Source organism: Rutidosis leptorrhynchoides, chromosome 1 (genome assembly GCF_046630445.1).
Source record: "Rutidosis leptorrhynchoides isolate AG116_Rl617_1_P2 chromosome 1, CSIRO_AGI_Rlap_v1, whole genome shotgun sequence".
Taxonomy (NCBI): Eukaryota; Viridiplantae; Streptophyta; class Magnoliopsida; order Asterales; family Asteraceae; genus Rutidosis; species Rutidosis leptorrhynchoides.
The window spans coordinates 715331626-715343162 of NC_092333.1; the positions used below are offsets into that span (position 1 = coordinate 715331626).

The following is an 11537-nucleotide window of genomic DNA, read 5'->3' on the forward strand; positions in this document are numbered from 1 at the left end:
TGCTTATCGTGTCGGAATATATAAAGATTAAGTTTAAATTCAGTCGGTAATTTCCGGGTTTTCACAATTCGATTTTGAAATATCCGTAAAAAAGTGAGTCGTTAATTTGGTTGTACAAATAAATAATTAATGGAATGGACCAGATGTTTGAATAGTTTTATTTAAATTTAAACACAGCTTAAAGGTTGGATCTGAGTCATAGTTGGCGCAAGTTCGAATACACGGGTATGTTTTCTCAAAGATTCTGTTGTGGTGAATATTTGTGTATGCCCTAAGCGACTCGGTTTAATCCAAAGCACACACCGGGTACCAATGCGGCGATGGTGTATGAAGAGTTTCCTCCGAACACTTGTGAATGACAAATTAGAGTATTCGATGTCGAAATAGTCATTAAAAAGTGAATCATTAAATTTGTTGTACAAAAAATAATTAATGGAGTGGATTTTTTTTTTTGGCAAAAAAACCGTAACATCAATATCTGATCCGAAGATCAAACAGTACAAACGATACAACATTATCCAACAACGAGCCCTAGTAAAGCTAAACAAATAGAGTAAACGGCCTCACCAACAGGGTGAAAAAACACGATAACTAAAAAATAAAGCTAGACTAAAAGCTATAACAATGGAAATATTATATCGAAAATACAAACTAAAGCTTAACAGACATAAACAAACGGAGATCAGGAGAACGCCAATACCGCAACAATCCGCCAGGGCATCATCACAACCGTCACAAAAGGACCTAACCTGCAAAATACCAGTTAAACTGCCAAGGCTAACCCCAGATCTCCAACTGGGAGATCGTCGCCTGGAGAACGTTACGCAACCAGAAAGGAAAAGCGGTTTGAATAGTTTTATTTAAATTTAAACACAGCCTAAAGGCTGTCATTTCCTATAATTAAAGTAGAAAAAAGTTTTTCTACGTATTACCGTTGCTAAAATTACGGAGTAGACAATTACTGTAGAACGTTATATATTTGAGTCTAACTTCAACCTTGACCTACTACTATGACTGGCGTTAAGGTTACGCAACCATATCTATAAATACACGTCTTTCCACATTCACTCGGTATCTCTGTATTTCTTTTCACTCTGTTCTCTTTTCTTCGCGTAATCAGTTTTTTTTCCCTTTAGTTTCTTTAAGATCTTCGAATTAGGGTTTCGTTATTTCATTAAGGTCTTCAAATTTAGGGTTTTTGTTTTGATTCCAATTTTTTTTTTTGAATTTAGGTTATTTCCGTCAAATTCTAAAAAGTTGGAATTCTTGTGTTGATTATGTTAAAGTTTTGGAAATTAGGGTAATCGAAAGAAGTTGTGCATGTAAGTCATGTGTCCTGTACAGTAGGTGCTGAGTTATCAGAAGAAGAAGAAGAAACGGAATCAGGTTCTTGTCACTCTCTTATGTTCTCTTCGCGTAATCAGGTTCTTTTTTCCCTTTTATTTTGTTAAGATCTTCGAATTTAGGGGTTTTTTTTTTTTTTTTTTTTTTTATTATTAAGGTCTTTAAATATAGGGTGTTCTCTTTATTTTCGTTACTTAGGTTGTACAAAGTGAAGGTTTCTATCTTGTTTGATTCCGTTTATATCTTTGGATTTAAGGGTCTTTTTTTTTGTCAAATCTCAAAAAGTTGGAGTTCATGCGGTGATTATGTTAAAGTTCTGGATATTGAAGTTCTGCACATCATAGGTCATGTGTCCTGTGCGGACTACTAAAATTCTTATTGTAAGTTTATGTTAATTCTTGATATTCATATATTTGACTACCAAAATTCTTTTTGTTAAGTCTTTATATTCATATCCTCGGCAAGACACATCATCTTTAAACTCTTTTTTATATACGAGCAATACATCCAGTAAATGTACCAGTCGTTATCTTTCATATATCTTCAAAAATAGTTTTTCCTCAAAATTAGTCGCCATCTTCATATGTAAATGTACCAGTCGTTATCTATACCTCTGTATGCTTGTCTGATCGTTGATAACTCTTTTCTGTTTAACATTGTAACAATCATCTTTTTATGCAGATGTATTAGTCGTTATCTGGGCCATGCAGCAAAACTCTCAAGTCATTTTGTGAGTTATTTATACCCATTATCGTTGTCGGAGATCATTAGACAAAAAGGTTATATAATTATCCTCTAGTCTTTCCCTTATATGAATAGATCAACAACGGCATTGTGCCAAAATGAACTCACCAAGAGGAAAACACATTGTAAACCGAACATCCTAATCATTTGGATACAACAAGACACCAGGTATTGATCTTGATTTCTATTATCTTACGTCCTGTGAACTGTTTATAGTTGTTTGGTACTCTGTGAAATATTAACTGAAATATGATGTTTATAGGAAATAGTCTATCAACAGGATAACATATGGAAAACTCAGGGCCGGTCTTGACAATTTTAGGGCCCTGACCGAGTCGGAAAAAAGGCCCTTAGTAGGTCACTTTAAGACTCTCAAGAACAATAGGTTAATAAACTCATTCCGCGTATTCAGAGTAAAAGTTAACGACAATTGTTATGCCAATATCAATACAAGATAATGAGGCTGAGCTTTTCTTCTTGTTTATCTATATGCTACAAAAATTAAAAATGTATTTAGACAAATGATGAAATCGCTAGACCAATATCCTCGCATCAAGAATTTGTAAGATATACAATCTCCGTTTATAAAAATTGCAACGTTTCATTTCAAAACTTTCTAGATCCCTTTGTGCTTTCCAGATTTAGCTATACATATTTCATTGAAGGACGATTCACTTGAAGAATGATATAGAAGAACTCACCCTATGAAAATTGTGTCAAAATATCATTCAAGAAATTTGACTATTAAAGATTTTATATATATCCACATGTAAAAGAAACAATGTGTTAGTTGGAATCGTTTTTTCATCTCACATCGGTGGGTTTGGTAGAAAAGATACACTATAAATTCATAGGGCATTGGTTAAATTCTAATATAAAGTTAAGCTGGGCCTGACTCCCTTGGCAAGATTTCTCGTGGGCTAAGTAGTTGACTCTCAAGATTTCTCGTGGGCCAAGTAATTTGTGTCTATATAATAGAAAAATATTGGGCCCCTAGATTTATTGGGCCCTGTGCGGATGCACATGTTGCACCCTCTCTGGGCCGGGCCTGGGAAAACTGAATATTCTAATCATGCGGATACAACAGGACAACAACAGGTATTGATTTTGATTTTATTATCTTACGATTTGTTGGCTGTTTTTTAGTTTTTTGATACTCTGTGAATATGTTTACTTAAAGGATGTTTATAGGGAATGGGTGGGCGGCTGATACTTATGATGATGTTCAGGTAACAGATACAACTTCCGTGAAAACACAAGGCTAATCTCTTAAACAATATGCAGTAGTCTATAAAGTTTTTTTTATATATGTCTAAGTTTTGCATGTAGGTTCTAAGTCTTTTGCAGTAGTGTCTAAGTTTTGTCTAGGTTGACTCTCAGCTCAGCAGCAACCTCTGCACAGATGCTATATCAGCTGAGAAGGTAATCTGGATAATTGAGACAACTCATTGACTCTTAGATACTCTATATTAGCTAAAGATGGTAAAATGAGTTGGGTAATGGGTTAAAATATACACTTTTTTATTAGTTGACAGTTGTAAAGAATTTATTAGGAGTGATTTTTGTTCCAAATATGATAATAAAACATATGACTACAATAATCATGTAGTTCCTTTTATTCGATTTAACAGCGTCTTGTATATATTATATATTATATATTATGTGACGTTTAACCCGTTTTCCATTAGCTTGAACATAACAATTTGATCCGTTATAAAATAATGCATTTCTCGAATCAACACATTCATAACTAAAATGGTCACAACACTATAAGTATAGTTTTGTTACTTGCTTCCTTTGTCACCACCCAAATGATTTTTACTCTCTTATTCTGATCGCATCATGGGTAGGGAAGCGTCTCATGATGCCTTGGGATGCACTTTGCAGTCAAATCTTAACATGGTGCACTTCTTGTTGATTCCAAGCTTAACCATGTATGCCTACTTTATACTTTGTAGGTTATTCTTGGTGAAGAAGGTGTTGCGCTTCCAAATTATTAACCATCTTTGACATAACAAAACAGACATGTGATGAAGTGCAAGCCAGTGTAGAAAAAGGTCTAGTGTTTTTCACTTGAAGGTTTTTTTTTTTGATTTGGCTTACGTATTACTCCGTATCTCTGGTGTGGAATATGGGTAAAATAAAAATGGCTTAAAAAGGAAATGGGTCAAATAGTTCGAAATGGTTGAAAGGTGATTAAAGTGTAATTCCAGTACATAATAACTTCCTTAACCATTTTGATAAAATAGTGAAACTATCAACTAAAATGATATAAAAATGGTCATTAGATTAGACACACTTACAATTCATAAACTATGTTGACCAACATTTTTGGGGTCAATGCCACCCAGTCCGACATGTTTTAACTAGTACAAATAGATAACCTGCCTGACCCACCCATCTTGTCACCTCTAGTTATTATCGGTGTGGTGGTTACTGCTTATATTATCAACTTATCTTCGAAAGTTTATTTATTGGGACAGAAAGGTACAATGGTGTCATTATTCTTCTTATAGAAACCATTCCCGAAGTTTATGCATCGTTGCAGGTGACTAGCATCTCTATATTTTAATTTAATTTATTTAAAATCATCACAACCGTCTCCTTGGGCATCCACGTTATTTCAATTTTTGCCACCATTTATTTATTAGAGAAGAGGTCAGTTTATCATATTTTTGCACATGGGATGTATGTATGGCTTATTTCAACTGTGAAGCTTCTCCTTTATCCTGGATTAGATGACTCGGAAGATTATTTTGACAACACAAAGAACAGGGAGAGATTTACAGAACAAGGGGACACAATAAATTTTGAATCGGAGGTAAGTTTGTTTCCACTTTTGTTTTTTTTTTAAGTCAAGGCCCCAAAGTCACTGTTAAGTAAGTGTTCCCTGTCTTGATTTTTTTTTCTGTTTACAATTTTTATTTGTATATGAAGAGTCATTAGTCATCATGGTTTTTATTACTATTATTGAAGACTGTTGTCATCTGAATCCGTATGTACTTTTTTGCATTTTGTCTGATAGATAGATGAGATAACAAGAAAGCAGCTGTTGAAATGTTGGGCTCTAAGCTGGTGGGAGGCTATCAAATGTAATGTACCAATTGATGGAAATATATATATATATATATATGGTTAACTTATTATAGAGAAGAGATTTAATTGGTGAAATTGGAGCTCTAAATTATACGGTTGCGTTGTTAGGAACAGTCTTGCAGAAATCAGGGCAGACGTGTTCAAGATTCATGTAATGTATACCTCGACTGTTTGATTAATTTGTATGTTTCATTTGTTTATGGACCTAACCTAATAAAGGAAATCGGAAAGTGTTTAGATGTTTATTTTTAGTTTTAGATGGTTGTTTGTAGTATAAGGGATGGCAATTGAAACATTTCTCCTTCACTTCAAGATTGGATTCTCCCAAGGTATGTTACTAATAGATTCACATATAAGTTTATCGACCTGGGTAATTTAATACATATTTTCTATGCCTGATTGTTGACTTTTGGTGCCAATTTCTGACATTGGAACAATCGTCTTTTTATGCAAATGTCTTAGTCGGAGTTTGTGATTTCTGGTGGTGCACTTTGACACTAGGAGTGATTTTTATTAGATACTATCTGATTGTCACTCCTTGATCATAATATCATTCATCTGGGTCATGCAGCAAAACTCGTTAGTCATTTTCCGAGTTTAATAAGTTATATTATTTTAAGCATGGAGAGACATATTACTAAATCGTTTCTGTCTCAAAATGTTGTTTTCTCATTTAATATTTTCTTGCTGGTGAAACTGTCATGCGAGTACGAAGGTGTTCTTCCAATAGTTTTTTCCTTCAAGTGAGGCAAGTTTGTATCTCATGAATCTCAGTAATTTTTTATTCTATGAACAGTACGGCTGACTTTATGTAGTGTAGTTTATCACCGTATTTTAGTCGGGAAGTCATTTTTACTAACCTGTTTTCGATCATGAAACATTCAGATTTATGAGCGTGTATTGATACTGAATCAATAGCAGAGTCTGATGATGCCCGACTTGATTACTTTTAAAGAAAAAGGTACGATTTCCTGCGTGCCGCGCTATTCCAGTTTGTGTATGTAATAAACCCTATTATAAGGAAATGTGTGGATCCGGCCATGTTTCTTGTAGGTCTTTCCAAAAATAAAGATTCTGTTCAGGTACTTGATAATTCTTGTAATGCAGTGAGGCTTGCTAGTAAAAGTCAAAGTATCCTTTACCTTATATAATTTCTGAAAGTTATTTTTTTTTGAAAGGCAATATATTAAAAATCATAAAACTGTACAAAAATCGGGAGCCGAAAGGGGCAACCCCACAATAAAGTGAGCGCACAAGGCTACTATACAATAAGATGCTAAGTTAGTAACCTACCAATATAGCTAGCCTATACAAGAAAAGAAGAAGGATTATGCAACCAAGAGTGAGTGCCAATCGATAGATTTCGATTTACATCTTTTTGCAATCCACTCAAAGCTTAAAACTTGAATCTCACTTAAGGCATTAGGAGAGGTCCAACATTTCTTTTTGAAAACTTGTTGATTTCGATTCTTCCATGTCAAATACCCACATGACCATTTCACCGCTTTCCAAATCTTCGCACCTATTTCCGAAGCACCTTGAGCAACCAACCCACTAAAGAAATCACCAAAGCCCATGTTAGTAGGAAAGGTAAAGCCCCACCAATCATAAACTTTGGCCCAAATCTCCCGCACAAGATTACAATCAACAAGAGAGTGTTCAACCGTCTCGATGGAATTACCACAAACCGGGCAAAGGACTGTAAGTCAATACCCCGTTTGTCTAACTCCGAAAGCGTTGGAACACGCCCCCGTTTAGCCCGCCACACAAAAACTTCAACTTTTTTCGGTACTAAATTATTCCTTAAAGTCTCACCACGGTTTACTCCATTTCCAAAGAACTTACTTTCAATCAACCTCGTCATAATTTTCGTAGAAAACACGCCCGAAGTACATAATTTCCAACACCACGAATCTTGCTTTTCCGAGTGCAATACCACGCTACTGATCAGCTGTTGCAGCTCATCCAGCTCGCCGCTTGTTCTGCCTCTCGGTATCCTACTCCAGCTTGGTAACAGCACACTCGATGGACCTGCAACTTGTACCCGACTTGCAACAGTGGAACTTGGGTCAGATTCAAGGTGAAATAACCTGCTAAATCTATCCCGAAGCAGACCACCATTCAGCCAGTAGTCGCACCAAAATGAAGTCGAACAACCATTACCAATTACTCTAGAAAACGAGTCACTGAAGTTCACACCCAACGTGTATCACACCCCCAGTTAGGGCCTGGGTGAAATGTGACTTAATATCAAATAAACCAACATATTATAATACGAGAACAATACTATATGATAAAAATAAACTTTATTGAGTACGCAGCGGAAAATGAAATGTCGTTACAATGATGGAAATTACAATAAAGTAATTGTTTCAAATGTAAGAATGATATATGCGATATCTCTTGATCCTAAGTTCAAGAAGCATCACATAAGCAGTAAATAAGTAAGCTTGATCAATCGGCACCTGAGACAAAACTTGCTAAAGTGTCAACCAAAAAGGTTGAGTGAAGTTCATAGGTTTAACAAATATGTTTGACCTTTGTTTTAGACCACAAGATTTAGTTTATAAAGTTGATCTCGCAGGGACCAAAAAGTTATGCCAATTCGTGATATTTAGACTAAACGTTCAAAGTTTGCCCCAATGACAAGTTGTGTCTATACTTGTCGGTTTAATTTCATTATTAAGTAATACAAAGACTTAATCAAATGTAACGGGGACATTACTCCCGATAGGCCTACCCCCAATAATTAAGAATGCATTTAACGAGCAATTAAAAATATCACTGTAAGGACTTAGTCGGACATAGCCGGGTATATCATAGTTTAACAGTTGGTACTTGTGTCTAAATTGTAAATAGTAAAAGTAGCATGTGTCTCACTCCAAAAAGTTAAATAAGGTGAGCACAATATAAAGTGGGGCTATGAAGTTCACCTTAGTAAGTAGGAGAGAGTTTGTTATTCCTCGGAATAGAAGAGTTGGATGAATGTGAGCAGAAAGTCAACCTAATGACATTTAAGAGTAGTTAAATGTTTTGCCAAGTTTAAGTTAAGTTTAACTATGCAAGAGTTTAAATGTAGTTTGTTTTACTAAGTTCTCATTTTTGGTAAGTTTCCACTTTTAGTAAGTTTCTATTTTTAGTAAGTTAGTGTTGAACACTAGTGAGTTGTTCTTAATAAGTCTACCACTTATTAAGTGTGTTAGTAACTAAGTGTATGATTACTATAGTCGGGTTTGACATTGTGCACCATACCCAAACATCTATTCCACCACCGAGTCACCAGAATGACCAATTGTTACCGGTTGGCCCAGGATTTCTTGACCAAAATCTAAGTTTGGCATTCGTAATCCACAAGCGTCCCATAGTGGTACCAAGGATCACCCTAGGCCTTAAGTAGCGTTGACGTTCGAGTAATCCTCACGTTATCGTGAATGACTATTGTAATCGTATGTTATACTATAAGTAGTATATTATAAGTGTTAGTAGTAGTATAAGTGTATAAGTGTTAAGTAGTAGTATAAGTAGTATTAGGGTTTTAATTAATTAGAGTAGTTAGGTTTTAATAATAAATTAATGATTAGGGTTTAAGTAATAAATGTTTAATAGTATTATTAGGTTTAGGGTTTAGTAAAGTAATGATTAGGGTTTTAATTAATGTTTAGGGTTTAAGTTGTATTAGGGTTTTATTTTGTTTAATGTTTATGTATATATATGTCGTGTGTATGTATATATATATATAGTTTATATATTTTTTTTTATATATAACCGTATATGTATATATATGTATATGTTTATATTATTTTTTTACATGTATATGTATATTTATATTTTTTTTACATGAACAATATGAATGTTAAGATCATGCACGAATATGATTATGAATATAAATATGAATTGAAAGAAAGATTTAAAAGTTTTAAGATTTTGGATCATACCTTGTTAATGATGATGAAGATTAACAAGAAACAAGAAGAAAACTTGGCGATGAAGATCAAATAACCCAAATAATGAAGAACACGCTTGAAGATCTTGATGAACACGAAGAACAAGCTTGAAGATCACTTGAAGATGGTGGTGGTGTGGTGGTGGTGTTCTTGGCCGAATACCACAAGAGAGGGAGAGGGAGAGATTGTTTTTGAGAGATGATTTTTGTGTGATTTGTGAATGAGAAACTAGGAGTTTAAGGGTGTTTATATATTGCAAGTATTAGAGTGTTAGTCAACATAAGGATGTTCTAATTAATGATTTTATTTTATTTTATAATTCTTTTAGTCAACAATAGGTGGTACTAGTTTATATTTTTTATATATATATATTTTATATTTTTTTAGTCAACATAAGGATGTAATTGTTTAAGATTCTTTAGTCTTACTATTACTATTACTATTACTATTACTACATGATAAGTATTATTTTCTTTTTACTAATTCATGATTTGTATTTATTATTATTTTTTATTTAGTTCTCAATTGTTTTATTATTTATATAAATTTCACTTTTTATTTATTACTTATAGATTAATAGTTATAATATTACAGACATGCATAAATTTTAATTAGCAGTGAGTGTCGAATAAAAGTTTATTATTTGGTCAACGTTAAATCAATTGTGTATATAACAACCCTTAAATAATTAATACGTATAGTCAGGCAGTAAACCCTAGGGTTATTTCAGTAATGTCAGAAGTCGAAAAGTGAGGATTGTTATAACGTGTCAATCTCGAAACCTGTTTTAATAATATTCATCCAACACGAACTCTTATATGCATTAGGAAAAACCCCACCCGATAATAAATCCCCTGAGTCCCCATAAATACTTTTAATAACATTAACCCACAAAGAGTCGGTTTCGTTTTTAAACCTCCATCACCATTTGCAAATTAATGCTAAATTTTTGCATTTCAAAGACCCAAGTTAAGCCCTCCTTCCTCGAAAGGAAGGAGAACTTCATCCCATTTAACCCACGGAATTTTTGAATCACTCCCCGTCCCGCCCCAAAAAAAATTTCTCCTCACACTCTAAAGTTTTTTCAACACACTTTGCGGAGCACGGAATAGTGAGAAAAAGTACAAAGGCAAGCTATTAAGAACCGACTTAACGAGAGTCAAGCGACCACCAAAAGACACCATACGAGCTTTCCAATCCGAGAGACGTTTTTCAAATTTATCCACAACCGGCTTCCAAGTATTGTATTTATTTATGCTAGCACCAACCGGAAGCCCAACATGGGAAAGATCCAACATTACAATCAAAAAGATTAGCCATTGCCTCCACTTCGTTCGCATCCACATTCACCCCGAATAGATTGCTTTTGTTATAATTAACTTTAAGGCCGGAAGTTAATTCAAAACACTTTAATAATTTCATGAGATTATCCGCATTCGATCCACTCCACTTACCAAAGAATATAGTATCATCCGCATATTGGAGATGAGAAATTAGGATTTTATTGCTCCCAATTTCTACCCCCGAGAAGAGATTAGCTCGAACGCCGCCTTAGTCAATAGATTTAAACCTTCCGCCGCAATAATGAAAAGGAAAGGCGAGAGAGGATCGCCTTGCCTAACACCTCTACCAAGGTTAAATTCACTTGTTGGAGATCCATTGACCAACACCGAAATTGAAGCCGACTTTAAACATGATAAAATCCATCCCTTCCACTTACTACCGAACCCCATAATGCTCATCATTTCCAACAAGAAGTCCCAACTCAAGCAATCAAATGCTTTTTCAAAATCCACTTTAAACACAAGACTTTTTAACCGATGATTTTTGAGGTAGTCTAAAGTCTCATTTGCAATAAGGGCACCATTCAAGATATTCCTTTCCTTCAAAAAAGCGCTTTGCTCTGACCCAATAAGATTAGGAGCTACTTTTCTTAGTCGAAAGGAAAGAATTTTCGCGATAATTTTTGTAGAAGCTACCAATTTCTGAAAGTTATATATAATGTTTGGGTGGCAGTTTTTATTTGCCCATTGAAAATTGATACTCATATTAGTCTTAAGAAATTGATCTCGTTTGTTACTACCGATCCTATTGTAGGGGTGAGTTTATGATGCAAAGTCTGATTGATTTTATATTATTTATACGCGTCTTGGTTTCAGGTAACGGATACACATTTTATTCTCATAGTGAGGGCCCTGAAACAACTTTTTGTCTGAATGCTCACACTATTTTCTTTTAGAAGTATTGCGATTATTGCTGAAGAACTTATAAGGATTTATACACAGATTGTACCATGTATGGCCTAACGTACTGAAAGTACATTTATTGGTTCGATATAGTATATTTGATTTTATATGTATAAGAAAAATATAATAGAGATAGTCCCTTTAACTTTAAGTCTGTCGTTTA

The 11537-nt window shown here is 34.2% G+C and overlaps 1 long non-coding RNA gene across 1 annotated transcript; it reads left to right on the plus strand.

Annotated features, from left to right (window-relative positions):
- Nucleotides 1-1601: 1601 nt before the first annotated feature.
- LOC139886242 (uncharacterized) lies at nt 1602-2258 on the plus strand. Its single transcript, XR_011772347.1, has 3 exons — nt 1602-1724; nt 2026-2074; nt 2164-2258. It is a non-coding gene; the product is annotated as an uncharacterized lncRNA (long non-coding RNA).
- Nucleotides 2259-11537: the final 9279 nt, after the last annotated feature.